This window comes from Tamandua tetradactyla, chromosome 4 (assembly GCF_023851605.1).
Source record: "Tamandua tetradactyla isolate mTamTet1 chromosome 4, mTamTet1.pri, whole genome shotgun sequence".
Taxonomy (NCBI): Eukaryota; Metazoa; Chordata; class Mammalia; order Pilosa; family Myrmecophagidae; genus Tamandua; species Tamandua tetradactyla.
This window is the reverse complement of record NC_135330.1, coordinates 74,850,666-74,871,214: the sequence shown is the minus strand read 5'-3', so window position 1 is coordinate 74,871,214 and position 20,549 is coordinate 74,850,666.

The following is a 20,549-nucleotide window of genomic DNA, read 5'->3' as shown; positions in this document are numbered from 1 at the left end:
TGTATCTATAAAAGAAAACAACACATTCTAGCAAACATGGCATGTATGTTTTTTCCATTGTAACTTCAACAGCTTTTGAGAAGGAGAATGAGAAACTGAAAGAATGAGAAGGAACTGTGTAACAACTATTTAAAACAGTATTTCTCAGCCTTGGCTATGGCTTCAAATCTTCTGGAGAGTTAAAAAAAAAATCCACGCCTGTTCTCCATCCTGTAACAACTATATCTGAATCTTTGGTACAGGGCCCTGGCTTTTGTACTTGTCGAAAATTTTCCAGATGATTCTGCAGAACAGTCAGAAATGAGAGCCACTGTTATAAATCACACACTGGACCACACCGTCATCCCAGGGGTCCTCACAACAATTATCTGGGATAACAACATCTCCAGCAAGCAACCTGAGCCTGAGGGGAGATGCACACAGCAGCAATTGGTCAGAAAAAAACAAGAAGCCTAGAGGCAGGCCTAGACATAAAAACAAGCTCTGAAAATCTCTGAACAATATGTTCGGCCCTAGGCCCTGGGTTAGAAGGCAAGAGACCTATGTGCTATTCAACCACTAACAGTAACTCACTTTGTGAATGCCTACTTGTGCCAGGCTCTGTGCTGAACTAACTAGTTGTATGACCTTGGGAAAGTTACTCATAATCTTTTGGCCTTAGATTCTTTCACTAGCCCATGGTAGGGTTTTTAACTTATAATTGTTTTAACGCTGCCAAGTTCTTCTTGAGAAGGTCTATGCACTTTTTTCTGTGATAATGTCCTTCCTACTTTTGGAGGATTCAAATATAATTAATATTCTTAAAGGCAATGGTAAGAATGTTCATTGTCTTTTGTTAGCAAAGTAAAATCCTGGAAATCTCTTATTAGTGGAGGAAAAAAAGGTTTATTGATTTCTAAAATCTGAAAGCCTGGGAACCCCTCGATTGGAAAATAATGTCTGTGTTTTTGGTGACTAGCTTAACTAACACTAATTCAAATGATCTCTACCAGTGTTTTTAAATTATTGTGTCTTTTGAAAAGTGAATTATAAGATTCCTTTCTCCCCCATCATGGCTGTGCTGGTTTGAAATGATGTATGTACCCTAGAAAAGCTACGTTTTAATCCTAATCCCATTTTGTAAAAGGCAACCACTTCTTGTAATCTCCATTCAACACTGTATGTTTGAAGCTATAATTAGATCATCTCCCTGGAGATGAGATCTAATCAATAGCGGTTGTTAAAGCGGATTAGCTGAAGGCATGTCTCCATCCATTTGGGTGGGTCTTGATTAGTTTCTGAAGTCCTATAAAAGAGGAAATATTTTGGAGAATGAGAGAGTCAGAGAGAGCAGAGCAGAATGACATAGCCACATGAAGCAGAGTCCACCAGCCAGACCTTTGGAGATGAAGAAGGAAAATGCCTCCCAGGGAGCTTCATGAAACAGGAAGCCAGGAGAGGAAGCTAGCAGATGATGCCGCATTCACCATGTGTCCTTCCAGCTGAGAGAGAAACCCTGACTGTGTTCACCGTGTGCCTTCTCACTTAAGAGAGAAACCCTGAACTTCATCGACCTTCTTGAACCAAGGTACCTTTCCCTGGATGCCTTAGATTGGACATTTCTATAGACTTGTTTTAATTGGAACATTTTCTCAGCCTTAGAACTGTAAACTAGCAACTTATTAAAATCCTCTTTTTAAATGCCATTCTGGTTCTAGTATATTGCATTCTGGCAGCTAGCAAACTAGAACAATGGCTTATAGAATAGGTCTATTTAGGAGTTCCCTGGAATTATTTTCAGTTAGAATTTTGTGTTATTATTTTTATCAAAGCTAGCTCTTGAGCTTATTAAAAGAATAATTTATATAATAGTGCTAGCTAGTGCTGCTAATTGCAAACCTAATTTGTTTGCAAAGTATATTTGCCTCTTAGGACCAAGCTGAATGGCAAAAAAAAAAAAAAAAAACATTTTCTTTGAAAGCCTCTGGTTTTGCAATTGGAAATCTTATATTGGTGAGCTGCTACCCTTTATCTTTTGACATTAACAATCATTTGGAAACACTATAATCATTTTGGTAATTAAGGTGAAATACCACAGTTATCTCAGAGGAGTCTCTGTATGAGGAAATCATCAAAGTTTTTGAAGAATAGGTCCCTAGCTGAATTTGGATGTGGAGATTATTGAACTTTCTTTTTTTTTTTCTTTCTTTCTCTTTGTCCTTTCACTTTTCACTAAGTAGGCCTATTTTCAGTCTAAAGATGCTGATTCCCAATAACTTCAGAAGATGATGGTGTTTCCAAGAGTAATGTCAACAAGTTTATACTTATTCCTTTCTATTCTGTTTCTATTTGTCCTATCTATAAAAGCAAAATGAAGAATCAAAACATTGTCCAGTGAATTCAATACATATAAACAGAAACTGCGTAAATCTGAACTCAAACTTCATAGTTTACTCATGGATAAATCAGAATGGAGTTTGTGAGATGAAAAACAATTTTATCTATATAACTAAAACAGCACCTAACACAGAGGAGGTGCTTAACCAGTATGATTCAAAGAATTCATGAGAAGTGATCAGATAATTAGATAGTTGCCAATGCCTTTTCATTCATTGTTGCTTCCTAACAACTTTTAAGAACAGGTCTCCAGGCCAATAATTTATACAGGATTGAGCTAAATTATGAGAGTAAAGATGAACAAGAGAGCACTGCAAACTTACCTATCTAGACCTTCTGATTAGATTTGTATGAAGATCGAGAAGCTACAGTTAAATGGTGTATATACTATATTTATAGTAAATAATGGGTTGAGTAATTCAAATTCATTTGAGATCCATACAAAATGTGATTGATTGACTGATACATATGCAAAATTTAATAAGCAATTTAGCCAAAATGTTGAAAGAGGTCCATTTAACATAGAGACATAGTCTCAATTTCTCAAAAGTCATTTTTTGTGGAAGAATAATATGTTTAGCATTCTAGCACAGTAGCAATGTCAAGTAAGTATAAAGAGCATTTAGTACTTCCATCTGTCAACAGATCAAATAGAGTTTAAAAAATCTTTGCCATTATTTTAATGATAATTTTATCATCAATTTAATAGAATTGTTGCTTTAGAAACAATTTGAGGTGGGAGATTTTTGTTTGATTTCAATTTTTTTGGTCAGTTTCTTGGGAACTTGATTGACATACAGTAAAATTTAGCATTTGTAAGTGTATAATTTGATGCATTTTGACAAATGTATACAGTCATATAACCATTACCACAAGCATGGCATAGAACATGTCTATCATCCCCCCCAACTTCTTATGGACCTTGCCCTCCTTCCCTGGTACCAACTGACTTATTTTCAATCACTGTAGTTTTGCCTTTTCTAGAATTTGATGTAAATGGAATTATGGTATGATGGCTTTAGGGACTAGGTTATTTCACTTAAGCATAATGTTTTTGAAATCCATCCAATTTATTATGTGTATGAATAGTTTATTTCTTCTTATTACTGAGTGGTATATAAAGATGAAACATAAAACTAAAGAAAATTATAAAAATACCATCCTGACAGCAATAAACATTTTCAACTGTATTAAGGATCCTAAAAGAGTTCATTTATACTCTACTTGCAACTAAATCATCGACAGAGAGATCAGCTCATTGTTATGCAAAGAAATAGCCAGAAAGATTAATTGGGCCTAAACAAATTGAGCTTAACTTCTATTACTGCTCCAGTTTATATGTGTTTGTTTTATCAGCACTGAATTAATTTTAAGAACTCTAGTGTTTCCAGTGTGTGTAGGTGTTATTTCTAAAGTAGTTAAATAGCTTTTAAAAAATTGTTTCCTTTAACTCAATGAGGATGTACTTCCTGGGAATAATAATATAAACTCATTCACCTTTTTCATGGCTTATCCTGATGATCTTGTTAATTAACAGAGACATCTGTGCTTACCTGAATGTATTTTTCCTTATAGTATACACTTTTTTTTTCTGCTTTATGGCTTAATCTGCAGTAAAGGTACAGACATACCTCAGAGATATTGTGGGTTAGGTTCCAGACCACTGCAATAAAGTGAAAAGCTTATAGTATTTTTTTTCATTTTCCAGTGCATATAAAAGTTATGTCTACACTATTTTGTAGTCTATTAAATGTGAAATAGCTTTAGGTCTAAAAGAAAACAATGTACCTACCTTAATTGGAAAATAATTTATTATTAAAAAATATTAACCACCATCTGAGCCTTCAACAAGTCATAATCTGGAGAAGGGTCTTGCCTCGATGTTAATGGGTGGTTGCTAAAGGTCGGGTGGCTGTGGCAATTTCTTAAAATAAGAGAATAATGAAGTTTATTGCATCACTTGACTCTTTCTTTCGTGACAGATCAAACATGCAATGTTGTTTGATGGCGTTTTACCCATAGTAGAACTTCTTTCAAAATTGGAGCCAATACTTTCAAACCCTGCCACTACTTTATCAACTAAGTTAATAAAATCTTCTAAATTCTTTGTTATCATTTCAACAATGATCATAGTGTTTTCACCAGGAGTAGATTCTATCTCAAGAAACCACTTTCTTTGCTCATCCATAAGAACATTTCCTCAGCGATTAACATTTTATCATAAGACGGCAGCAGTTCAGTGATCTCTTCAGGCACCACTTCTAATTGTAGTTCTCTTGCTATTTCTATCCCATCGGCTATTACCTCCTCCACTGAGGTCCTGAGCCTCTCAAAGTCATCCATGAGGGTTTGAAGCAACTTCTTCCCATCTCCTTTGATATTTTGATCTCCTCCCATGAATTGTGAACGTTTGTAATGGTTTCTAGAATGGTGAATCCTTTTCATAACGTTTTTAATTTACTTTGCCCAGATCCATCAGAGGAATCACTATCCACAGCAGCTATAGTCTTACAAAGTCACTTCCTTTTACTTGAGCACTTAGAAGCCACTGTAGGATTATTAATTGGCCTAATTACAATATTGCTGTATCTCAGGGAGTAGCGAGGTCCAAGATGACTGAGAGATGGGCCAATGGGCAGTCAGTGGAAAAGTCAGAACATACACTACATTTTTCAAGTTTGCCGTCTTACAGGGTCATGAATTGTGGTGCCCCCAAGCAATTCCAATAGTAACATCAAAAATGACTGATCACAGAGCATTATAATAGATATACAATGACGAAAAAGTTTGAAACATTGTGCGAATTACCAAAAGGTAACACAAACTTGAAGTGAGCATATGCTGTTGGAAAAACGGTGCCAATAGACTTGTTTGATTCAGAGTTGCCATAAAATTCCACTTGTAAACAACAACAACAATATCTGCGAAGTGCAATAAGGAAAGCCCAATGAAATGAGGTATGCCTGTATGTATGATTGGACTTCAGGGAGAATGAAATTGATACTCAAACTGCAGATATCATTAGAGTGGAAAACAGAAAATACCGAGTTTTACAATAAGAAAAATCAGATAGGCTTCCCATTTTTAATGCTTTTTTTGGGAAGGGTGCATGGTCTGGGAATCAAACCCAGGTCTCCTGCATGCAAGGTGAGCATTCTACCACTGAACCACCTGTGCACCCCCTTTAGTGCATTTTAAGCTCCATTCTTTAAGGTTACTGTACATAAGATCTTGTTCCATTCTGGAGAGCAAAAGGAGGAAATAGTTTGTTTCATACTATTTCTGAGTCTCCCTCATCAATAAAAATAAAAATATGAACAACTAAAGAGCCAATGAAAAAATTTTGAAGGACATAATAAGAAATATTAAAATATACCAAAAGAAGTCAGGAACTGAGGGATAGTGGGTGGAAAAAAAAAATAGAAGGAAAAACAGAATACAAATAATAAAATGGTAGACTTAACTCCAACCATGTAAATTATGATGAAATATTAACAGGCTGAACATTCATATTAAAAGAGAGGGATAAACAGAATATTTAAAAGACCCTACTATTTGTTCCATGTAGGAGATTCCCTTTAAATGCAAAGGCACAGAAATAGTTAAAGCAAATCACTAGAAAAACAATGTGCCAAATAAATATTAAGCATAAGGCAAGCGTAGTTTTATTGACATTTGAAAAAAAAATGGTATCAGTTCATCAGGAACACCTAACAATTATAAACATGTATGTACAAAATAAGAAAGCTTCAAAATACATGGTTCAAGAATTGACAAAATTAAATGGAGACAGTTGTAAAAGCAAAAAAAAAAAATTAAATGGAGAAGTAAACAATTTTATAATTATATGAGAAAGCTTAATGTCATTCACTGGTAATAGATAAAACAACTAGACAAAAATTTAGTAAAGACATATATGATTTGAACAACGTTATTAATTACCTCAGCTGAAATTGACACTTACGGGACGCTCCACACACTAACTATAGAATACATATTCTTTAAAGTTCATGGGATGTGGTTATTAAAATAGCTTATTCAGGGATTATAAACAAACAGGGTAAGTATCTCTATCTATATATATTTCTAATGTAATCATATATAGAGAGATAGAGATAGGTAGAGACTAGAAATACAGTATTAAAAATTTGGAGAATCCGTTAAAACAGCGCTTTAAGGGAAATTTATATCATTAAATGCTTATTTTAGAAAAAAGAAAACCCTCAAAAAATACACTAGTTTCAACCTCAAACTGCTAGAAAAAAATAAATAAAAGAAAAAAATTTAAAAAAAGGAAAAAAGAACAAATGTAGTAATAAATGCTAATAAGGTAGTCGTGAAAACTCCTTATTTGAAAAGATCAGCGAAAGTTATAAACCCCTGGAGATTGATGATGAAAGAACAAAAATTACCATAGCCATGGGATAGAAGGATGTTATCCCTATAGATTATATAAGATAAAAGGAATAAAATTTGTGCCAACAATTTTAACAACTTAGATTACATTTTGAAATTTCTTGAAAAATACAACTTAATGAAATGATTAAAGCAATTGTACCTGTTATTAAAAATGTTCATGATGGCAACTCCAGGAAGAATGCTTTCATTGCTAAATTCTATCAAGCACTCTCAAAAAAGGAAGAATACCAGTCCTATGCAAACCTTTACAAATATATAGGAAGAAAGAACTTATGAGCTCATGAGGACCAGAAAAACCTTAGTACCCAAACCTAACAAAAACATTATCTAAAAAAACTATAAATCATTAAATTTCATAAACATAAACATACAAAGCTTTATAAAATATAAGCAAAGAAAATATAAAGAGGATAAATTATTATAGTCAAGCAGGGTTTACCTCAGGAAGGCATGGTTGATTTGAAATTCAAAACTCAACCAATGTAATTCACTGTATTAGCAGAAAAACGGCAAAAAAAACATTACAAGCATCTCAATAGATGCAGGAAAATCCTTTGATCAAATTAAACACCCATTAGTAGGTTAAAAATTCAGCAACTGATGACTTAAAAGGAAATTTCTCAATCTGATAATTGGACTTTACAAAAAACCTATAGCTAACATCTTAAATAATGCCAAAATATTAAATGCTTTACCTTTAAGATAGAGAACAAGGCAAATACTCCCACTCTCACCAGTTCTATTCAAAACTACACTAAAAGTTGTAGTCGTCATGATAAAACTAGAAAAATAAATAAAATGCATCCAGTTTCAAAAAGAAAAAGTAAAATGACCTCTCTTGGTAGATAACATGATGATTTACATAGAAAATGCTTTTAAAAATCTATAAAACAACTACTTGAACTAATAGATAAATTTAGCAATGTCACCCAATACAAAGTTAATACATATATAAATCAATCATATTATTTTATACTGGCAGCAGACAATTGGGAAAATGTTATTTTAAAAATCTATATACAACACACACAAAAACACCTGAAACATTAAAATAGTCAGGAATAAATTAACAAAAACTTGAAAAACCAGTATATTGAAAACTACAAAATACTATTGGGATAGACTAAAGAAGACCTCCATAACTGGAGAGGTATAACATATCATGGATTCAGTATTATTAAGGTCCAGTTTTCCTTAAATTTATCTTCAGATTCAAGAAAATCCCAGGCAAAACTCCAGCAGGATCTTTTTTTAAAAGAAATTGATAGGCAGTTAGTAAAATTTATATGGACATGTACAGGGTTTGGAGTAGACATGTTAATTTAATAATAAAGAACAAGATTGAGTACTTAGCTTGCTTGATTTTATGGCTTAATATATAAAGCTACATTAATCAAGACAATAAAATACTGACAAAAGTTCAATTGACTTATAGATCAATGCAACAGACTCAAGAGTACAGAAATAGATGATTACAAATTCAGTCAATTGATTTTCAACAAAGTTGTCAAAGTAGTTCAATGAGGAAAAATATTCTACCAAAAAATGATTCTAGAACAACTGGATACTTGGAGAGAAAAAAAAATCATCATTGACTTTTACCTCATGCTTTATAGAAAAACAGTCTTAAATACGAAAGTGAAAAATATAACCTTTCAGAAGAAAACATGGACAAAATTCTTTGTGACTTTGGGTTAATCAACAGTTTCTAAGATGGAAGCATAACCATAAAAGTAAAATGAATAAATTACACTTACAAAAATTAAAAACTTCACATTTTGAAAGTGTTTGTTAAGAAAATAAGAAGGTAAGCCACAGAATAGGAGAAAATATTTGTAATATATTTGAGAAAGACTGTTAACTAGGAATATAAAATACTGTAATAATTCATCAATATGATAGCAAATAACCCAATAAAAAAAAAGGGCAAGTATTTGAACAGGCATTTCATTAAAAGGGATATACAAATAGCTCATAACCACATAAAAAGACCCCAAATCTCATTAGTTATCAAAATGCAAATTACAACCACAATAAGATACCAATTACATACCCATTGGAATCAAAATGACCTCACCAAGTGTTGGTGAGAACGTGGAGCAACTGGAACACTCCTCTACTGCCAGTGGGAATGTAAAATGGTACAAACACATCGGAAAACAGTTTGTCATTGAACATACATATAGATTACACATCTACCATATGAACTAGCCATTCCACACATATGCATTAATTCAAGATAAATGACATGTAAAGACTCATACATGATTATTCATAATACTTTACTCATAATAGCCTCCAAATGAAAACCAGTCAAATGTTCATCAACAGATGAATGGATAAACAAAATGTACATATTCATTTGATGAAACACTACTCAGTAGTGAAAAGGAAATGAGCTATTGATGGATGCAACAAAGATGAATCTTAAAATCGTTGTGCCAAGTGAAAGCCAGACAGAAAAGTACATATGTAATATAAGATTCCATTTCTATGTAAAATTCTAGTACATGCATACTAGAATAGTGACAAAAAAAGGATCAGTGGTCACCTGGGAATAAGATGGGGGAAGAAGGGAAAGGCTGCAAATGGCCATGAAGAATTTGGTATGTAAAATAGATATCGATCTTGACTATGATGGTGAATTCACTGGTGTATACATATATCCAACCTCACCTAATTTTACAATTTAAATGTGTGCAGTTATTTTACATAATCTATACTTCAATAAAATTTAATTTGAAATGATATAAATTTGTGGCATATCCAAGATAAGATGGTTGGCTGAACAAATATTGGAACCCTGTTCATGAATCAGATCTTCTCTCTCAGATTTAAATTCCTCCACTGTTTTACCATTTCACTTTGAATAAAATCCAAACTTTTACCATGACCTTCAATGTTCTGCTTGATATCACTTTTGCTTCACCCTCCAAACTTGTATCATGCTACTGTCTCTCTTTTTCACCCATCTCAGTGCACAACATTTTCCAGCTCCTTCACCAAAGAAGGCTCTCTTCTCTCTGTGTATGCTGTTAGGAAGGCTCTTTCTCCTACTACCCATGTTGCCAGGGCCTGCTAATCCTTCCTGTTTCAGTTTGTCACCCCTCAGAGTACTTTTTAATGAACCTACTTAAAAAAGAACTTCCTTGTTATTTCTAAGCCACTAATGTTTCATCTGCATAGCCCTTATCTCAATTCAAATAATCTTTATGTGTTTCCTTGGATTTGGGTCCATCTCCCCTGATTGACTGTAAGCAAGTGTATGAGGATAGGGATGTGGTGTGTCAACTATCTAACCTAGGGTATGCAACCAGAGCATGCCTGTTCGGTAATAATTATTATGTCTAATAATTTAGACATAATGTAATCAAGAAAGAGCCACAAATCACAGAATATTAATGTTTGTATTCATTTTAACTGTCTCATTTGATCAATGATTGAGATAAAAAGCTATAATTGCTCAGGCAAAAACAAACTTATTTTAATAAATTTGGGATGACAAAATTTTCTCTACAGTGTTTTATGGAACAAAAGAGTATCTGATGGACAAACAATATTGAAAGGCGGATAGACATTCTAATACACTCAGTAAACAATTCCTAAGAGGGAATAATTCATCTTCGGTTTAGGAAGGGCCTGACTAGCTCTCTGAAGACATAAAATTATAAAAGTCATTAGTTTGAATCCAAGACATTGAAGTAAGATTCTAAAATGACTTTTTGGGGTTTATGATTAGCAATTTGGGGTTATGTGAGGCAACCAGTAAAATAGCTTTTTCTGCTGTCTCTTTTGGGATTTTGGATAGGATGGGATGGTGGGGGTGGGTGTTGTGTTACTACCATTGAAAGCAACTCCAAACTCTTAAACAATGCGTTTGAAATGCCCACTATTTTTGTTCTTGGCAGGACATGAGTTAGAGAGTGTGGGTGGCAGATTTCCCATTTTCACTTCATGCCAAATTCTTCTGGGTTTGATTTGATCAAAACAGCAGGTGAATTCAATTGAATGATAGGAAGGTTGGTTGGAGAGTAGGTAGAAGAAGGATAGAAGCCCCATCAAGCTGGTGGATTTTGTTAGATTTTTTTGGCAAATGTAAACATCAAAATCTATCTATTTGGAAAAATACGGAGAAGTTTTGGTAATGGTTGGTGGTGATGGTAAAAACAAAGAACAAGACAAAGCAAAAAGCCTATTTATTGACTAAATATTTCTATTTTTGGTTTTTGTAGTATTGGTGGTGGTTATAATAGGTTCAGTTTAGACTTTTAGGATCCTGTAAGAAGCTGTCAGCTCTGATTTATTTCTTCACAGCATAAGTTCAAGGATAATAAGTCAACGTGCCTGTTCTAGTTTGCTAGCTGCCAGAATGCACTATACCAGAAACAGAATGGCTTTTAAAAGGGGGAATTTAAGAAGTTACTAGCATATAGTTCTAAGGCTGAGAAAATGTCCGAATCAAACAAGTCTATAGAAATGTCCAATCAAAGTCATCCAGGGAAAGATACCTTGGTTCAAGAAGGCTGATGAAGTTCAGGGTTTCTCTCTCAAGTGAGAAGGCACATGGCCAACACAGTCAGGGCTTCCCTTTTGGCTGGAAGGGCACATGATGAACACAGTGTCATCTGCTAGCTTCCTCTCCTGGCTTCCAGTTTCACGAAGCTCCCCGGGAAGCGTTTTCCTTCTTCATCTCCAAAGGTCACTGGCTGGTGGACTCTCTGCTTTGTGGTGCTGCAGCATTCTCTGCTCTCTCAGAATCTCCCATTCTCCAAAATGTTTCCTCTTTTATAGGACTCCAATAAACCAATCAAGACCCACCCAAATGGGTGGAGACATGTTGTCACCTAATTCAGTTTAACAACCACTCTTGACTAAATCACATCATCCAGGGAGATGATCTGATTACAGTTTCAAACATACAGTATTGAGTAGGGATTATTCTACCTTTATGAAACGGGATTTTGATTAAAACAAGGCTTTTCTAGGGGACATACATCTTTTCAACCCAGCACAGTGCCATAGGGCAGAAGACTTGATGGGCTAATCCTGCAGACATTTTATGTTGTGACATTGATAAAAGTACACGCAAGGGCAATTCATTATTCAGGAGGCCCTATTTTAGGAGACATGAGTAAAAAGACTAAATGTGATGAATTGATTGAAGTCATGGCCTCCATTTGTTCATTCCTCCTTGTAACCATGCCTAAATGGGCTTGGCCATGTGGCATGTTTTAACCAACATTCCAGTAACAAATATGACACAAAGAGAGACTGGAAAATCACGTACACATGGAAGTTGCCCCCTTGCTCCTCTTGAACCCTGCCACTATGTGAAAATGCCCAAGCTAGCCTCCTGGAGATTGAGAGACCTTGTGGAAGAGAGTCAAAGGGTCCCAGGCAAAAATAGCCAGTCCTCAGCTTCCTCCGAGGCCCACAGCCTGCTGCAAACTAACCTAAATCAGTAGAATTGCCTAGCTGAGCCCAGACTAAATTATAAGCTAAATAGATTGGCTCAGCCACCAAGTTTTGAGGTAGTTTATTATGTATCAAATGCTAGCTGATATGGATAATCATCTTTACAGAAAAAGATAATACAGTTATTCAAGGAAAGGGAAAGAAGCGAAGATAGTAAACCTTCAGATTAGTGGCTGTTCAGTGAGTTGGAAATCAAATTTCTCAGATGTTTGGGTAATATTGTGCACCTTTTTTCAGAGAGCTCACTAAACATCTTTTTACTGATTGTGTCCAATGCAAAGGGAACTGGGATAGTTTCAGTGATGTTGGAATAGTTTCAAGGTTGTTTTAATTCAAGTGCCTTTGTCCTTCTGAAGTTTAGTAGTAGACCATTTACCATGAAGCTCTTTCCATTGTGGTCTAATTCTTGTGTGGCCTATTTTCCATAATGGTATTAGGAAGATTTCCTAAGAGACCTCACTCCAGATTGCAGAGAAGGCTTCTACTGAGAAAAGGAAATGTTGAATTGTAGCTTTAAATGTAATGCAATATTTCCCAAGAGTCCATCAAGTTATTTTTAATTCAAGAAGCCAGGTGTGAGGTTTTAATGATAACTGTAGACCATAAAGAAACCTTTACTGCCTCTTTGAAATTGCAAGTATCCTGAAGCAGCCCTATTTTTTTTTTCTGTATGCTGTATGCTGGGGGTCACATTTTATTCTTTCACATGTAACCATCCCATTATTGCAGCACCACTTATTGAATTTTTTTTTCTGGGGTGGGGGTGGGGGGTGAGTGCTTGGAATGGAACCCAGGTCCCACTTGGCAGGTGAGGATTGAGCCACTGAACTGCCCTTGCACCCTCATGAAGCAGCTCCTGTAACAATGCAGCACCCTAAGTGTCTGTGGGGGAAAACACTGGCTGACAGAGCAGACCGGCACTCAATAAAAAGGAATCCTGAAAAGGGAAAATAATATTCCTGAGTTACTACTGAGGGTGAGGCACGCGTGGTAATATGGTTTTTCAGTGGAATAAAATACAATAATAAAAGTCAAAGAGTTTTAAAATTCATCTAAGGGAGTCACACCCAAGAGGGCTGTTGCAGGCCTAAGACACTGTACACAGTTCAGTTTACACAATTCCTAATGCCCGGACGGTAATCCAGAAATGGCAAGTATTCTTCAACAGCCCTCAAACACAGTCAAATCAGCAGAAGGCACTGCAACAACACCTGCTGTGCAAAACCCAGGACCAAATGCGTGTGGTCTCAGGAACATTTTCATCCACATCTGCATGCAATGACTAGATAAAATGCAAATGTATTTACAAATCCATTAATCATTCACACAGGCAGCGTTCTGACTGGTGACTAATATGGTACTGGAAATTGTGCAACTATCTTATAGCCAACCTTCCGATGGAAGGATTCTTCTAATCCAAACGTGTATGATTTAAAAGCTGCAGTTTCAGAGACACCAGAATGACCCAAACCGCTTCTTTCCTTCATGCAGGGCACAAAACAGAACTATGATTCATTGAGTTCATACTGTTTGCTCAGGCACTGTTCTAAGTCTCACACTTGATGGGAATAAAATATGGTCAAGAGCAGTGCCTCGTCCTGGGCTTTAACTGAGCTTTTTCATTTTTAGTCTCTCTTACACTTCAGATAAATTGGGTTTTGCCAAACAATTCTTCAGTGTTTTTTTTTTATCCTTGCTTTATTTTTTGTTGTTTGGCAGTGGGGCTTATTTTTTGTCTTTTGGGTGATGCAGAATAGAGAGAATAGACAAGCGGTGCTTATCCCAATTTGCTCACTGGATCGGATCTAAAGTGCTTGCTCTCTCTTAGAGAGAATGTGGGAAATTGATGAAGCAGAGAAAGAAAAACTTTGAAAAACCAGAAACACTTAGTTTTTTTATTTGTAGTGAAGACTGGGAAGAAGACCAATGACAAATTTGTGGGTAGTCCAAAGAACTGGAGAGAATTTGGAGAATTTCACCATCTTGAAAGGACACAAAGCAGCTCATAAGAGACTTGCTAGCCAGAGGAAGCAGGAATTGTGGGGGAGTAAAAGGATTTTGAAAACAGTTGCTGTGCTATATGAATTAGATATTCTCTATTTTTCTATAAGGGATGCAAGGACATTTGGAATTTCTATTTACGTTGGGTTCTGCCACTTTGAAAATGACTTCATACAGAGGACTGGTTTGAAACTGCTACGTACCCTAGAAAATTTATGTTATTTTAATGCAATCTTGTGGATGCAGATCTATTGTTCCCTTTGGTTAGGTTGTTTTCATGGAGATGTGACCCACCCAATCCAAGGTGGGTCTTAATCCTTTTACTGGAGTTCTGTTTGAAGAGAATAAAAGACAGAGAGCCGAGAGAGAGCTCTGAGACAACAAAGAGCAGAGAGATGAAACTAAGTGAAGGATGCTTGATGGACCCACAGGTGCTGAGAGAGCCACTTTGAAACCAACCCAGGAGACAAAGGCCAGTAGATGTCATCATGTGCTTTCCCATGTGACAGAGAAACCCTGGACACAATGGGTCTTTTTCTTGTTTGTGTGCACTGTATGTTGGGGGTGACATTTCATTCTTTTTTCATGTGACAATTTGATTATTGCAGCACCATCTGTTGAAAAAAAAATTTTGAGAGGGCTAGTGCACAGGCTGGGGTCAACCTTGGGTCTCCTGTATGACAGGTGAGAATTCTACCACTGGATGGGCTTTTTTTGAGTGAAGATATGCTTTTGTTAATGTCTTAATTTGAACACCTTCATGGCCATAGAAATGTAAATTTGCAACCCAATAAATCCCCTCTGTAAAAGCCAATCCATTTCTGGAATATTGCATTCCAATAGCATTAGCAAACCAAAACACAAAGTGACTTGGACGACTGGTGTAATCAGTGTAGCTGTCAATAGGCAACACATAGAAAATGGTTTTAATTTTTTTTTCAGTGACTATTTTTTTGACCTACTTCTTTTGACTTTCACTTTACCATAAAGGCTCTCTTAGGCTGATTCCATAGATTTCCACTGCTTTTCGGTTATTAAAAACGTCTAGGTCAATTTTAGTCATGCTTCACATTTCAATTTCATATCTATGTTAAGGCTCATTTATCTCTCTCTTTCTGGCCTTTTAGCTGTTAGAAGGGGGAAAAGCTGTATCACTCAGCTTCCAGCAGGAAACAGATACCACCTTTGAAATATGATAATTAAAGGACTGTTTATACACAAGAAATATTTACAGAGGTGGAATTAGGGAGCCAGAAAAGAATAAGGCAGTAGCATAGAGCATAGTGGCAGCCAAGCTTTTATCACTCTGCAGGGATGAGGATTGGGAGTGGTTATTGGGGCATGGAAGGAAAGAGTCATATAAAGTCACTTTAACAAGAGCAATAGCCTATGTCAAAGGGCACAGCCAACTTGTCAGGCCTAATAGGAAGAGGGCGTTTTCCTTACTTTTCCATCGGCATCTAATGTTCTGCCAGAGCTTCCAATTGGTCAAACCTGACTGGATGTCAGACAGCACAAAATTTATCGATGTGATTCACGCAATTGAGTCTCAGAAAGGGTGAAAATATGTGAAGAATGATCTGGAGGGACAAAAGGAAGATATCTACTTAGCTCATCATCTACTCTTTCCCTTTACCTAACTGAAAACCCTACATTTCCCACACAGGCCAAGCAAAAGAAGTTTCATCAACTTCCATAACTGTGAGGTGTTACATTACATGAACCACAATCCCAGCTCAAACCTAATTGTCAATTGCTGTTGGTATTCTCTATATGGGAAAAAAAGGGGAGAGAAAAAACAAGTAATATAAACCATGCCTTTTGTTCCAGTTTGCTAGCTGCTGGAATGCAAAATACCAGAAAAGGAATGGCTTTTAAAAAGAGGAATTTAATAAGTTGTTACTTTACAGTTCTAAGGCCGAGAAGATGTCCCAATTAAAACAAGTCTATAGAAATGTCCAATCAAAGGCATCCATCCAGGGAAAGATACCTTGGTTCAAGAAGGCCGATGAAGTTCAGGGTTTCTCTCTCAAGTGAGAAGACACATGGCGAACACAGTCAGGGCTTCTCTCTCATCTGGAAAGGCACATGGCAAGCACGGTGTCATCTTTTTCTTTCTTCACCTCCAAAGGTCGCTGGCCCGTGGACTCTCTGCTTAGTGGTGCTGCAGCATTCTCTGCTCTCTCTGAATCTCCTTCATTCTCCCAAATGTTTCCTCTGTTATAGGACTCCAGTAACTAATCAAGACTCACCCAAATGGGTGGAGATATGTCATCACCTAATCCAGTTTAACAACCACTCTTGATTAAATCACATCTCCGGGGCGATGATCTGATTACAGTTTCAAACATGCAGTATTGAATAGGGATTATTCTGCCTTTATGGAATGGGATTCAGATTAAAACATAGCTTTTCCAGGGGACATACATTCTTTCAAACCAGCACATCTTTCTACCTGGCCATGAAGCCTAAAGTGATATTTTAGTTTTTCTAAAACTTCCAGAATGCAAGATATCAGAAATGGAATGGCTTTTATAAATGAAATTTATTTAGTTGCACGTTTGCAGTCCAAAAAATGTCCACAGTAAGGGACATTTAGGGAACGATACCTGGATTCAAGAAAGGCCAATGAGTCCAGAATACCTCTTCAGCTGGTAAAGCACGAGGCTGGGCATCTGCTGGGGTCTTTGGCTTCTCATTTCAAACGGCTTCCCCAGAGGCATTTTCCTTCTGCCTCTCCAAAAGTCTCTGGTTGCGTGAACTCTAAAGCTTTTTCCAAAGTGGTTCCTTCTTTAAAGACTCCAGTAAGCAACTATACCTTGAAAGTGTTGGAGACACATCTCCATGGAAAATATCTAATTCACAGGCCCTACCCACAACTGGGTGGGTCACATCTCCAAGGATCCCGTGCAACAATATTGAATGAGGATTAAAGAACATGGTTTTTCTGGGGTCCACAACAGTATCAAACCAGCACAGACAGTGATTACTGCTGCCAATCTCTACACCAATTCCACGTTCTCTTTGTCTTTTGCTGGAAATTCTCCTAATGGGTGTCTTATTCATTTCTGCAGGATTTGAATGGTTGGCTGCATTGTCTTTATTAGATTTCTGAGTTTTTTAATTGACCAGACAATTGGGTAGGGGATGCACATTGAATCTTTTGGGTCCTTAACACAACCTTCCTTGCTTCCATTTCTAATTTCTCTCAGTAATTGGAAGGAAGCCTCCATCTTAGATAATGATTTCTTCGCGTATTGCTCTATTTTCACAAGGAGCTCCTAATGGCCAGGAGGTGTTCTCAGCTTTGGGACTATGACTGTACCTTGAGTGCTAGCAACTCCAAATCCACTAAACCTCAATGTATTAAAACAATTCGGCTACAATTTTGTTCCTGAAGCTCACTGTGGTAATTTCATCTAACTTCCCTTTGATCGGGTGACCTGTACCAATCTGAGATGCCTTATTCCTGTTGCACATAGTTGCACTCTTCTTTGCTCTCTCTAGTCTTCAGAGGAAATACATCACAGAGCTCTTTAGGGATGCTGGCGTCCCTCCCACGAATGCATTTTTTAAAGGACTAACTTTTCTCCAGGAATGGTTGAGCAAGTTGTACACAGCAGATTCATTCTACTTCTGGTCATATACTCACTTCCTGAAGGATTTTTACCTTTTCCTCTCTACACTATGCAAGGGAAGTTCTGAGACCTCAATAGCCATGGGCTCTGACTAAGACCATGTTTTGATAACTTAACCCAGTAAACTAGTAATCTACTCCTTGAAATTTAAGAAAACAAATTAATTCTAAATCCCAGGTAAATGGGACTTATGAAAATTAATTTGACCCAATCGAGTGTTGTGTCCTGTCCCCTTAGCCAAATACCACTAGAACCCACTTTCACACATGCTCCTCAATATTTGCCAATATAGATTGATCATGTTTAGAATCCTATTGATGTAAAGGTTGTTTCTTTCTTAAATAGGCCTTTTATCACTCAGTCCTGTCTATATCTTACTATAGGTGAGATGGAATGAAAGGTGGCAGGGTGTGTCCAGACAAAAATGAGGATCAGCTTGAGATTCAACTACCCTAGGTTCATCTGTTAAAATATTACTTGTTCCAGAGAACTAGCTCACTCTATGGGTGGGAGTGGCTTCCTCTCCTGACAAAGAATGTTCAGGGGAATTTTGAAGTCAAATTTCTCAGTCTCTACCTCTGGCCAAGGTGAAATAACAAGACTGGATTTACTCCCCAAATAGAAACTGAACAAAATTAGGAAACAATTTTTTCAAGACATTGGCCATTAGGCAACAAAGGAGAGTGATTTCTGAGAGACAAGATAAAAGTGAAGTGAACCCTACAATTGCTCAGCTTTCTGTGTAGATAAAGTTTCTAGGCTGCAGTACATGGAGGATGATAGAGAACAGTGTCTGGTGCTCAAACCACTCTAGGAATAGTGCTTATTGCTAACAAGGAACAACCTCTTAATTCAAAAGACAATGAGTTGAGTGTTAAAACGGGCTCTGCCTCAGTAGCGGAGAAGATTAGCCTTTACTAACACTGCTCAGGTCCTGCCCACAATGTTTTAATGCAAAACATGAAAGAATGAAATTGTTTCCAAGTAACATAACCATGTCCTTTGCTCTTTATTCCTTTATATAGATTCAGATTCCCATCTGACATAATTTTTCTTCTGCCTGAAGTACTGCCTTTAAAATTTCTTACAGTGTTGGTGTGTTGGTAATAAATTCTTCCAGCTTTTGTATATCTTGATCAGTCTTTACTTCACCTTTGTTTTTGACAGATATTTTCACTGGGTAAAAATTCTAGTTTGGCAGTATTTTTCCTTTCAATATTTTAAGGATGTTATGCCATTGGCTTTTAGCTGCATTATTTCTAATGAAAAATATGCTCTCATCTTTTGTCATATTTGTTCTTCTGTACATGATGTATCTTTTACAGAGCTGCTTTAATTTTTTTCTTAATAGCTGATTATGAACAATTTGATTATGCTGTGTCCTGATGTAATTTTCTTCTTGTTTCTTGTGCTTGAGTTTTTTAGGATTTGTGGACCTGTGGGTTTATAGTTTCCACAAAGTATGGAAAATTTTTTACCACTATTTCTTCACTATTTCTTCTGTCTCCTCTTCTCCTTTGGGGAATCCATAACAGTTATATTTGGCTTTCTGATGCCCTATTAAAAAATTTTAAATCTTTTCCTTTCTTGGTTTCACTTAGGTAGTTTCTATTGTTGTATCCCTAAATTCACTAATCTTTCGTTCTACAATACCTAATCTTCTATTATACCATTCAGTATAATTTTCACCCCAGACATTTTTGCTTTCATCCTTAGAAGTTCACTTTAGACCTTTCTGTAACTTCCATGTCTCTACTTAGCTTGTTCAGTCTTTCCTCTAGTTTCTTGGACATAAGGAATATAGACATATAACAGTTTTAAGCTCTTGTGTACTCTTTGTATTATCTGTGCCACTCCTGGTTCCATTTCAATTGACTGGTTTTTCTTCTCATTTTGTTTTGCAACCACACATATGTTAGAATGTCAAAACTTAAAAAGATTGATCATTCCAAGGGTTGAAGATACTGTAGAACAACTGAAACTCTCACACAATGCTGATATGAATGAAAAATGGTATAACCACTTTGGAAAGCAACTAGGCAGTTTCTTAAAAAAGTAAACATAAATCTACCATATGACCCAGCTGTTCCACTCCTAGGTATTTACCAAGTGCTAATAGTGGGTTTGTTTTTACTAGGCAAAAACTGGAAGCAACTCAAATACCCATTAGTAAATAAATGGATAAACAAATTATGTTCTATCCACACAATAGAATACTAAAACGGAATGAACTATCATTACCCACAACACCATGGATGAATCTCAAAGCAATTATTTGAATGACAGAAGTGAGAAAAAAAAGTACATGTGGTATGAGTCAATTTGTATAAAATTCTAGAAAATGCGTATTGATCCATAGCAACAGAAACAATATCAGTGGGTTACATGGGAATGGTGGAAGGCAGGAAGTTGCAACTGGGAAGGTTTAAAACTTTTGGGAGATGGTGACTATGTTAATTATCTCGATTGAGGTGATAGTTTCTTAGGTGTATACATATGCCAAAAGATCAAATTGTATAATTTACAGTGTAGAGTTCATTGTAATCCAGTCATATCTCAACAAAGCAAAAGCGTAAAAACTATAAGCAACACAAAATAAATAACAAATTTCTCTGCCTTATCCATACCTGCCCATGTCTC